This window comes from Hordeum vulgare, chromosome 1H (assembly GCF_904849725.1).
Source record: "Hordeum vulgare subsp. vulgare chromosome 1H, MorexV3_pseudomolecules_assembly, whole genome shotgun sequence".
In the NCBI taxonomy this organism is placed as follows: Eukaryota; Viridiplantae; Streptophyta; class Magnoliopsida; order Poales; family Poaceae; genus Hordeum; species Hordeum vulgare.
Window position 1 is genome coordinate 157,810,682 of NC_058518.1, and position 12,433 is coordinate 157,823,114.

Below are 12,433 nucleotides of genomic sequence, written 5' to 3' on the forward strand. Positions count from 1 at the left end.
CGGTAGGAAAATGTGCGAGACTCGGACCTGCCGATGCAGAACTTCCTGAATGCAGGCTAGGGATCTCCAGAAACAGAACTCACGAGGGGCTCTTTGACGTCTAAGGGGGCTCCTGAGCTTCGCGCCTCAGGAACCTTACCGGTCACAAAGCCACCTGGTACTCGGGTGCCAGGGTCGTGTTCCGTGAGGGACAACCCTGATGGGTCGTGTCTCACGGCAGGGAAATGTGCGGGACTAGGACCTGTCAACGTAGAGCCGCTTGAATGTCTAAGGGGGCTCCTGAGCTTAGCGCCTCAGGAGCCTTACCGGTCACAAAGACACCTGGCACCTTGGTGCCATGGCTTTGCCCCGTGAGGAGTGACCTTGGTAACAGGTCGCGCCCCACGGCGGCAGGGAAATGTGCGGGACTAGGGCCAGCTGACATAGAGCATCAACCCACTTCACCCGCAGCAAGGAGAAACCAACCGATCAACACCCCCCCCCCCCGAGCGTCGTAGTCATGCGTCACACCAAAGAAGTTCACTACAAGCATACCAAGCTAAGTATCAGAGCTAGAAGAGAAGCAACATTACTAACAAAAGGGGAGGATGCCCAAATCCATTACACGCCCTAAGGGCCTATCCTTGTTTCCGTGGACGCATGATCAAAAGCAAGGAGGAGACAACTAGCGATGGAGATCCCGGAGGAAGGTCTCCATCGCCGAGGCCCGGCACCCGCACGCCGACACTCAGTCTGTGTCCTCCTCCTCCTTCACAGGCGCTGCAGGAACAGATGGGCGGCGCCGCACTTGGCGGCTCCTCCCCGAGGCTCGGGCACGGCGGCGAGGCGGCTCGTCATAGCTGATGTCACTCATGTCGCTACTGTCGCTCGGGCTCCTTCCGAAGGGGGTGTCGCTGCTGCTGGAGGCACGGCACCCACCATCGGAGACAGGCTCATCTCCAGGATCGCCACGGTTGGCGTCCTCCGGGCAGCAACCTAGACGATCGCCCTCGACCCCGAAGATCTTGACGAAGAGCGTCGCCTCCCCGTCGTACTTGAAGTGGAGGTAGCGCCTCCCCTTCAAGCCTCGGGCGCGGGCGAAGGTCTGCCAGCCATGGTTCAGATACACGTAACCGTGGGGGCTGACCTCGACCTCCACCTAGGATGCCCCGCCGCAGCAGTCATCGGCCTGCAATCAGAGGCCCCGGAGCACGCCGGCCGGCAGTGCCTTCGCGAAGAAGTTAAGAAGTTGGAGCCAAGCAATTTCCGATCTCTCCACCCATGTCATAAACTCCATCGCCTATCAGCTGAGTGAAGCCGCGGATGTGGCGGACGGGTGGCCATCACCAACCTCCCACCTCGGCCACCACGGACGCCCACGCCGGTCGACACTCCGCCATCACCGCCAATGGTAATCCATGGGCGGGCAAAACCACGACCGCGACCGCCGGAGGCCGTTGTCAGCGCCGCCACGTACTTCTGAGGGCGGCCTCGGCCCCTCTTGGTTGGTGGGGCGGTGAGATCTTTGCCGGAAGTCTTCCCCTTCTCAGCGGGAGAGAATCTCCTCACCGACGTCATGCTGAGAGAGTGTTGGGCTCAACATGGAAGAAGAAGAAGACTGAGGCAATGCAAGCCTTATCTCCCTCGTGGGGTTAAATAGGCAGCCGAGAGCAGGCTCATGTCCCTTCGCGTCCCCGGGCCCATGCAGTTTGTGAGGGGACGCGCTCGCGTGGCGTGTGTACAAACGTCGCCCCCAAGGAGCAATGATGGCTGGCGCAGCATCCAGGCGTCGCATCCTGTGACCAGGCGCGTCTCCGGGCACCTCGGGAACTGGAGTGTTGCGACTGGGTTGTGCGGCGCATGTGAAGCCTGGTCCACAGACATTTAGGGCCCGCGATGCTTCAGGCTGCCTCCAAGGCTTCGCCCGGAAGCTAGCTTGGGCGCTCCTTGGGCCCAGGGGCTACTATCGGCGTTCTGGGAACGGGGGTACCCAGACCTGCCTGCATGCGGTCGAGGGTTGGCCCACTTCATCAACCAAGCACTAGCGGGCTCGAAAAGGCCCTCGTGAGGGACCAAGCCACACAAGGAGGAACGGCATCAAGACCCGCAGGGGGCCTCCTCAGGACCCCTCCGGAGCGTTGGACATTCCGAGGCAAGGCCCGGCCTCCGGAGTCAATGATAACGCAGAGGAAGGACACGCAAACCGCAGATGGTAGAGCAGCGCAGTTTCCCCTTTGGTGCAAAGGGGGCAAGGACGTACGCAGGACCCGAAGGCATCTTCCAAAGGTTTCCACTTTAGTGTAACTGAGCCATCGCTACCCGCTAGCAGGGCACGTCACCCCTGCAGTGTGGGAAGCCACTTTGCAGGCGAAGACCACCTTTCGGCAGGGGAGCACCTTCCCCTCTCCCCCTTTAAAATTGGTCGTTGTGGGATCACTTCCCGCCGAAAAATGATAAGGGAAAAGGACTGTGGCCGCCACTATATATAGAGGATAGGTTGCTTCGTAGGAGGGGATCGGAACCCGAGCCATTCACTCATTAACACCGCGCTAAGTCACCCAGCCTTCGGAGGCTCCTGCGCACTGTACTAGTTCATCCACCAACCTCCACGAGAGGCAATCCACCAAAGCAGGCGTAAGGTTTTACGCTTCGCATCGGCCCGAACCTGGGTAAACTGTTGTGTTCTGTGTCTTCCTCACCATCGAGTGAGTTACCTGCCTTGCCCATCGAGTAGCGAGCCTAGTGAATCTAAGTTGTTAAGTGGCCTCCGCACGCGCCCCTGAGTTCGAATCTTGAGGGTTTTGCGGATCCCGAAATCCGACAAACTTATAGGTTAAGAGACTGATATGTTTGTGAGTGTACATAGGCTCTATAAGTCACTGAGGAGTTTGAGTTATTCGATGAATATCGCCCCCTAAAATGAATATCTTCGGGTGAAGACTTTGGTCATTCCTTGAAGACTTTGATCGCGAAGAAATTGATATTCCTCATGAAGATATTGAGGACGAGGAATTCGGTGTGATCTGAAGAAAACACTGTGAAGATTTTGGAGCGTGAAGATTTACTCTTTTTGTTTCATTTTCTTTACGCTTGAGTCGTAGGAACATTGTACTGTTAAAGAGGGTCAAGGTAAAACTATGGAACGAATTTCCTCATGATGCTCAACCCAAGCCTAAATCTACCAAAGCCTCAAAGGAATATGAGAGACATGAGGACTTTTACAGTTGAAAGTTCTGACCTTTTTTGCGCCACGCGCCACCTGTCACAGATCTTATCCACCCAGCGATCATATTATGAAAGGGCATTTATATCAAATCATGTCGGGATGCTCCCAGGCTATAAATAGCCGCCCCCCACAACCACTGGCTAGTTGGTTGCTTCGAGAGAAACTGACACTAGTCATTTAGAGCAACCCAAATTCCTCAGAGTCTTCGAGAGAAAATCATCAAGTGAGGAAATACCCCAAACACCAAACACAAACTAAAAACCCAAGTGATTGAGCATCACTAAAGAAGTTGTTCTTGTGTGGAACCGACGCTTGTTACCTTTGAGGACTGTGTATCCTACAGACGCCTAGGCGTCATGGTCTAGAGCATCCAACAGTCAATTGTGGATCGCCCGGTGACAAAGTTTGTGAGGGTTTGGAAGTCTTCCCTGAATACTTACCACGAGTGTTGGGCGAGGAATGTGTGTCCTTAGCTTAAGGAGAATATGGTAGGGACTGTGTGTCCTTTGGTTTCAATACCAAGCCGCTCCGAACCAGACGTACAACTGTCACAGCAGCTGGAACTGGGTCATTAGCAACTGTCTTCACCAAGCTACGGGTTCTATTTCTTCAACTCTCTCATTTCCTCAATTGTATGCTGAAGACTCTCATCTGAATTTCTCTGAACACTTTCTTTGAATTTCCTCAACCTCAAATTCTTCACCTCAATTAATCTTCACCTGCTTATCCTGTACTTGTGACCTGTGCAAACTGAATCTCTGAAATCTCGCTGAGTACTTTGTTGTAGACGTTTTTGGGCCCCTGATTTGGTTCTACTTCCGTTGTACGTAGTTCATGCCTGAAATTGTAAAAATCGCATATTCACCCCCCCCCCCTAGTCAATATAACGCACTTTCAGGTGGTGGAGATGGACGCGATGGAGGTGAGCGGCTCGAGGCGCATGTTTGAGTGGCACAGTTTGCTGCGGTAGGTCGAGCCGGCTCCAGAGCGAGCAGTGGCCTAGGCGAGGTGAAGCTATGACGGCTCAGCGAGCGTAGCGAGGCGATAGCAGAAGGTTAGCGCGACGAGGTGAGGCTGGAGCGGGGTGCGGTGCAGCGAGTGCGCCAGCGGTGGCATGTAGGCGTAGGCCGGCTCATCGCGCGTCGGCGAGTCGAGGTTAGCTCGGAGCCAGGCGTAGCGGGCGGCAGGCAGAGACCGAGTCGTGGTCATGTTCGTCTCCAGATAGTGGCTGGCTCATGGTGAATCCACCTTCGCGTCTTTGATTTTTCTTCTGGACCTGATCTTTTCTCCGATTCAAAGTAATACTTTGCTGCTACGGCAGTGTGAGTCCTCCATGATTTGAAAATAGCTGGCCTCATCGTTGATTACCGTCATGAAGTTCTGCCCAGATCACATAGTGTTATGGTCTTGGGATTTTTTCTCCAGGCCCATTGACTCGACAGCAGCGTAGTGGATGAAAGCACATATCAGTTTGCAACAAAATTTATGTCTTCCCTGATCATCGACCCGAACCCGCAGAAAACCAGCACACAAGCGGTTTATTGGAACTTTGCCTGGGCAGTGTTGATGTCGAGCCCCCGGGCATTGGTACTGCGAGTCGTCGCCGTTCTTGATGTAGATTGGATCCACCGAAATTTAAACCACGCACGTGTAGATCCTTTTAAGCCAGGTTTTGTTCATCCGGCTAGTTATGAGCTTCTCAATTCCTGAAGAGCTCCCTTCAAAAACACAATACCATCGTGTGTGGCCCCATGGTGGGCGTCAAATGTCGTGGTTTTGTCACGGCATATGTCCTCGTGCAAGGACTTAGGTGTGGAGTCATCGCAGCTATGTGGCGGCTTGAGAGGGGTTGGTCGGAATCGAGAGATGTGAATTTACTAAGGTTCGGCCCCTCCGATGGAGGTAAAAGCCTACGTCCAACTTGTGTTTCATTGATGAAGATGATGATCTCGATTACAAGGGTGCAGAATCGCTACCTCTAATCTCGAGGGTGTCTAATTTGTCTCTCTCTAATGACTTGAGTTTGTCATGGCTCAACCTAACTTGTCCCTCTTGGGGCGCCTTACCCCTCCTTATATAGGTGAAAGGGGAAGGTTTACATGTAGAGTCCTACTAGGATTAGTACTAGGACTAGTTTCTCTTGAATCCTAATCCGGGTCTTGTTTCCTTTGTGAGGGAGTCTTTCCTCTTCTTTGGGCCTTCTCTATGAGCTGTCCTTATGACCCCGGGGCCTATTCGCATATTAATTTACAAACGCTACAATTTCCTTGCTGCCAATATTTGCTTTTTCTTTTTTTCCACTTTATATTTATCCAACTATCATCTACACTACTTATCTGCTTGCAAGTAATGAGTTCATGGGGATTGACAACCCTCTTGCCCGTGTCGGGTGCAAGTGTTTGCTCTTTTATGTGTAGGCGCTAAAGACGAGAGTTGTGTGATCCTCCAGTTGGTTCGATAACTTTGGTTATCATTGAGGAAAATACTTATCTATACTGTGCCGCATCATCCCCTCCTCTTCATGGAAACCCAATGCAGATCACAAGTATACCTTCTACCCATTTACTGACATAATCAATACTAACTAGAATATAAGTATATCCGTTGGAAGAAGGATAAGGCCCCATAAGATTGAAACCCTGAACATCAAATGGATCAATAACAAGTGAATATTTCATAGGAACTTCCTCACGTTTAACAATATTACCAATTCTTTAACATTCATCACAAGAGACGACAAACTTACGTGCATATTTGAAAAGAGTAGGCTAGTAAGAACCAGATTGTAGTATTTGTGCGCAATTCTATCTCCCAGATGGTGTCCTTCGTACGCCTCGAAATGACACTTCCTTAGGATTTTTTCCAGCGCATGCTCGGTTACACAATGCCTAATAACACCATCTACTCCTTATTTATATAAATGTGGGTCATCCCAAAAGTTATGTCTTAAATCAAAGAAGAACTTTTTCTTTTGTTGATAAGTGCAACTAAGTGGTAGATATTTGGCAACAGTGAAATTAGCATAGCATGAACACCAAGGATTGTTGAGAGAAGTAGAAGCATTTATGACATTTAAATATTCATCAGGAAAACTATCAATAATAAGTAGTGGGTCATCAAGGACATTTTACTTTCTAGACAAATTATCTGCTAGAGTTTTCAACTCCTTTTCCTATCAACAATATGCAAGTCAAATTCTTGTAGCAAAATAACCCACCTATTCAATCTAGGTTTAGCATCTTTCTTTCCCGTAAGATATTTAATGGCAACATGGTGTGTGTGAATTGTAACTTTAGAATTAACAATGTAAGGCCAGATTTTACCACATGCAAATACTACTGCCAAAGATTCTTTTGAGTAGTAGCATAACTTATTTGAGCACTATCCAAGGTTTTACTATCATAATGAATAACATTTAGTTTATTATCAACTCTTTGTCCTAGAACAACACTAGTAACATAGCCACTAGCATCACACGTAATTTCAAAAGGCAGGTTCTAGTCACGTGGTTGAACGACAACTGCGAATGTTAAGGCTTTCTTAAGTATTTCAAAGGATTGTACACAATCATCATCAAAAACAAATGTAACATATTTTTGTAGATGGTTAGTGAGAGGCCTAGATATATTAGAATTTTTTAATGAATCTCCTATATAAACCAGCATGACCTAAAAAACTTCTTGTACCTTTAATATCTTCAGGACATGGCATTTTATCAATTCCATCAAGCTTGGATTTATCTACATCAATACCTCTTTCAGAAATTTTATGACCGAGGATTGTACCTTCATACCATAAAGTGGCACTTCTCCCAATTCAAGACAAGATTTATCTCTTCACACCTGTGCAAAACTCGGTCAAGGTTGCTCAAGCAATCATCAAAAGAAATTCTATAAATACAAAAACCATCCATGAATACCTCAACAATATTCTGACAGAAATCAAAGGATATGACAGTCATACATCTTTGAAAAGTAGCAAGTATATTACATAAACCAAAAGGCATGCGCCTATAATCATAGGTTCCAAAGGAATACGTAAACGTATTTTTTTCTTGATCTTCTTGTGATGCAAGTATTTGAGAAAAACCATAGCCATCTAAAAAGCAAAAGTGTGTGTGCTCAGACAATCTTTCTATCATTTGATCAATAAAGGGTAGTGGATAGTGGTATTTTCTAGTATATTTTTTTAATTTTATGAAATCAATTACCATCCTATAACTGTTGTGGTTTTGTCACGGCATATGCCCTCGTGCAAGGACTTAGGTGTGGAGCCATCGCAGCTATGTGGCGACTTGAGAGGGGTTTGTCAGAATCGAGAGACGCGAGTTTCCCCAGGTTCGGCCCCTCCGATGAAGGTAATTAAAAGCCTATGTCCTGCTTGTGTTTCATTGATGAAGATGAAGATCTCGATTACAAGGGTGCGGAATCACTACCTCTAATCTCGAGGGTGTCTAATTTGTCTATCTCTAATGACTTGAGCTTGTCATGGCTCAACCTAACTTGTCCCTCTTGGGGGGCTTTACCCCTCCTTACATAGGTGGAAGGGGTAGGTTTACATGTAGAGTCCTACTAGGAGTAGGACTAGGACTAGTCTCTCTTGAATCCTAATTCAGGTCTTGTTTCCTTTGTGAGGGGGTCTTTCCTCTTCTTTGGGCCTTCTCTGTGAGTCGGCCCTCCCATGAGGCGCCTTCTGGGCCATTGGGTCTTTGTCGTTTGTCTGGGTCGCCTACCAGGTCATGTATGAACCGCCCGTCAGGTCACTAATGAGTCGCGAGAGAGTCGCCAAGTCCCAGCCGGGTCATACTTCAATCCGGGTTACACCGCGGGGCATATCCCTGACAATAACCAATTACAATTCTTGTGGAATCAATTCATTTTATTAGGAACAATGATAATGCCTCCTTTTTTAGGGACAGAATGAACATGAGTTACCCATCTACTATGAGATATAGGATAAATTATACATGCCTCCAAAAGCTTTAATATTTCAGTTCTTACCACATCCTTCAATTTAAGATTCAAACGACGTTGATGATCAACAACTAGTTTACCATCAAGCTCCATATTAATCTTATGTTGACATAAAGTAGGGTTGATGCCTTTGAGATCATCCAGAATATATCCAATTGCAGCACGATTCTTCCTAAGAGTTTTGGGTAATATTTTTTCTTCGTGCACTCAAAGGTTAGCATTGGTAACAATAGGATATATCTTCTTTTCATCAAGATAAAATAAATTTAAAGTGTTAGGGAGTTTATTTAATTCAAACACTGTATCACTCTTAGGTGGGAGAGGATCTCTGAGAGTTTCAACTGGTGAATTATGTTCAAGGATATGTGCTTCCCTAAAAAATACTCCACCTATTTAATTTCTTTCATTCATATGCATTTCTTACTCATATTATAGCAGATATTTTTCTAATGGATCAGTAGGAGGCACATCAATAGAAGCAAGTCCGATAATTTTTTATTTACTACACAATTCTTTATCTTGAGGTTGCCTACTAAACTTAGAGAAATTAAATTCATGAGATATGTCACTATTGGGGCATAGTTTATGCCTAAGTAATTTTGGTGATTGATGACAGTACCGTAAAGGACTAACTGTGTGTGTTAAGGTTTCAGATAACACACGTCAACGGCACAAGATGTCTCGCCTCCTCTTTCATGGAACGGAAGCACGGCGCTCTCTACGATTCTCTTTATTTGAGTCATAGGAAAGCCGTACTATTAAGAGGGGAACCGTAGTGGAAAAGTTTGGGTGGAATCTATCTTTGCACGCGCACACTTCACATATTCTCCCTTACCTTCATCGTTGGAGCGGCCCCCGCCACTTTGTTTCTTTCTTCCTTGCAAAATAGTCCCCAGCGGTAGTAACGCTGGCTAGCGGTAGTACCGCCCCTGGTCAGCGGTAGTACCGCTCCAGGAGCTTAGTACCGCCTGCCTAGCAGTTGTTCGTGGACGGACCTTTTTGCAAAGACTTTCTTGGCTGTGGTAGTGCTTTTGCACTACCACGGGCCCAACGGTAGTACCGCTGGAGTTCCAGTAGTAGTACCGCTGCATCCAGCGGTAGTACCGCTAGTCGGCGGTAGTATCGCCCCTGGTCAGCGGTAGTACCGCTGGAGTGCCAGCGGTAGTACCGCTGGAGCTCGGGCAGAGAGTGGGAAAACGGTCTGATTTTCCCCCCACTATATAAAGGGTTCTTCTAGCTGTGGAACCTCATCTCTTACCCTCCCAAGCTCCATTGTTGCGTCCTAAGCTCAAAAGTGCCCGATCTCTCTCCCTAGCCAATCAAACTTGTTGATTCTTTAGGGATTGGTTGAGAAGTCCTAGATCCACACTTCCACCAAGAGAAAAGTTGATTCCCCCACCAATCCCTTGCGGATCTTGTTACTCTTGGGTGTTTGAGCATCCTAGACGGTTGAGGTCACCTCGAAGCCATAGTCCATTGTGGTGAAGCTTCGTGGTCTAGTTGGGAGCCTCCAAGCTTTGTGTGGAGTTGCCCCAACCTTGTTTGTAAAGGTTCGGTCGCCGCCTTCAAGGGCACCTATAGTGGAATCACGGTACCTTGCATCGTGCGAGGGCGTGAGGAGACTACGGTGGCCTTAGTGGCTTTTTGGGGAGCATTGTGCCTCCACACCGCTCCAACGGAGACGTACTTCCTGTCAAAGGGAAGGAACTTCGGTAACACATCCTCGTCTCCATCGGTTCCACTTGTGGTTATCTCTATCCTTTACTTTGTATTTTCTTATGCTTGTGACTATATCTTACTTGTCTTAATAGCTCTCATTGTTAGCTTCTTTAGGGTTCACCTCATTGTCGTATTATTTGTGAACCCGGATGTTGTTTACCTTAACTTGCTAAGATTAATTGAAAAGTGGTCGTTGTCTATTCACCCCCCCCCCTCTAGCCAACCATATCGATCCTTTCAATTGGTATCAGAGCCACGTCTCTTTATTAAGGGTTTAACCACCCGAAGAGTATGGAAGGCGAAGAGGGAATTAACCATAGGCAACCCGGGGCCATGGACTTGACTTCGGTCACAAGGGACGACTTGAATACGGCTATGGCCACCCTCAAGACGTCCTTGACGAACGAAGTCAAGACCATGCTTAAAGAGTTAATTGAGGGATTTAAAAGTTCTCCCGAACCGGCTATAGTGGTTAAACCCACCGTCACCGATTCGGAGGCCAACTCCTCAAAGGAAGCGGCTAAGGGTATGCGACCTTCCTCATCTCACGAAAAGGATGGGACTGGAACATATGCCTCTGTTCCACCCCCCATGGTCTATGGAGGATCCGTTCCCACACCTCGTCTTAATCCTGTTGGTCCTCCTCCTAAGCTTGTGAAAGGTGACTTTGCTAACTGGGTATTTTCTATTAAGTCTCATTTGAATCACAGCTCAACAAACTTGTGGAGAATCATCGATCAAGGATATTATCCCCATGATCCAAGCAACCTCACTCCAAGAGAAGATGCAGACAATCAATACAATCACTCTGCTTTGTTTATTCTCTAGTCTGCAGTGCCACCTGAAGATCTTCCTCACTTGCGTCCCATCACTTTGGCCAAGGATTGTTGGGAGCATATTATGGTGTTGTACAAGGGAAGCTCAAGCATTCAAAGATCCAACTATGAAGTGATACTTGATAAGGCCGATGAGTTTGTGATGAAGGAAGACGAGGACCCTCGTGATCTCTATCGGAGGGTGACTGCTATTGCTGTGGCACTCAAGGATCATGGGAGCAAGGATGTGGATGATACATGGGTCAAGCGCAAGTTCCTTAAAGCCATCATGTCTTTCAACGAAGCCATGTCATCTGTCATTCGTCAGCGGCCAGACTTCCACTCCTTGTCTTCCAGTGAGGTGTTGGATGAATTCATTGCAATGTCAATCATGAACGAAACAGTCGACAATGCACTTGCTCGTGTTCGATCAAAGACAACTTCACCCAACCTTGCTTTGAAAGCAAAAGCAATGCTTGAAGAAGAAGAAGATGATGAGGAAGAGGAGGGCTGCCCTGAAGACACAAAGTATGCCTATCATGAGCACATGGCTCTTGCATCAAGGAAATTCTGGGGCAACAAGAGGAACTCAAGGCCCACCTTCACCAAGAACAACTCGAGTGGATTCAAACCCAAACAACGAGTAAGGACATGTTATAACTGTGGTAACATGAGTCACTTCGTGGCCGAATGTCCCTATGAGAAAAGGGAAGACAACGGAGGCAAGCTCATTCGCAAAGACAAAACCAAATCATTTCCGATCAAGAACAACTTTGTGAAGAAACCTCACCCAAAAGGGATGGTGGCCCTTGAAGAATACCCTTCTAATGATGATGATGATGATGATGATGATGATACAGTGGCAACGGCAACTGTTGCTATTGCCACTACCTCTCCCCAGAAGGTGTCTCTCTTCAACGCCCCCAACGAGAACCACATCACCAAGTGCCTCATGGCAAAAGGTATCAATCAGGTAACTCCCATCATTAAGACCAACATTGCTTCCGCCCCTTCATTGTTAAATTGTGTTGAAGATAGTGATGTTGGGGAACTTAATGAGCATGATCTTGACAAGTTTCTATGCACTATTAAGGGAGAACCCAAGAAGCACTTTGTTGCCCTCTTGGAACAACTGGGTGAGGCCACTGACCTCATTGAGTCTCATGACGAGACCATCTCCGAACTTCAGGGACACAGTCGTGACTACGCCGATGAAATTGCCGAATTATCTAATGCTCTAGAAAAGGAGCTCACTCTTCGTTTGGCTCTTGAGGAGTCATATAACGATGACTGTGCTAAAATGCAAAAGAAAATAGATCATGATGTTGTTCTTACTCGTATGCTTAAGTCTGAAAAGTATGCTCTTGGGGTTGGCCATGACAGACTCAAAGAGGAGTTTGACATACTTGACAAGGCCCACAAGGCCTTGAAAGGTGCTCATTTCTCTCTGAAAGAGTCTCATGATCAACTCCAAGCAAAGCTTACTAAGGAGATCTCTACTTGTCCTCCCTTTGTGTTAATTGATAATGCTTGTGCAACTAACCCCTGTTGTGAGCATGTACATCTTGTGAAGGAAAATGCCAAGTTAAAGGAGAAACTTGAGAAGGGCCTTGTGGCATGCATACAAGGTGAGAAGAGTCTGAACGATCTCTTGAGCACTCAAAAGGGTGTTGTATGAAAGGAAGGACTTGGACTTACCTCCAAGTCAAAAGGTAAAAGGA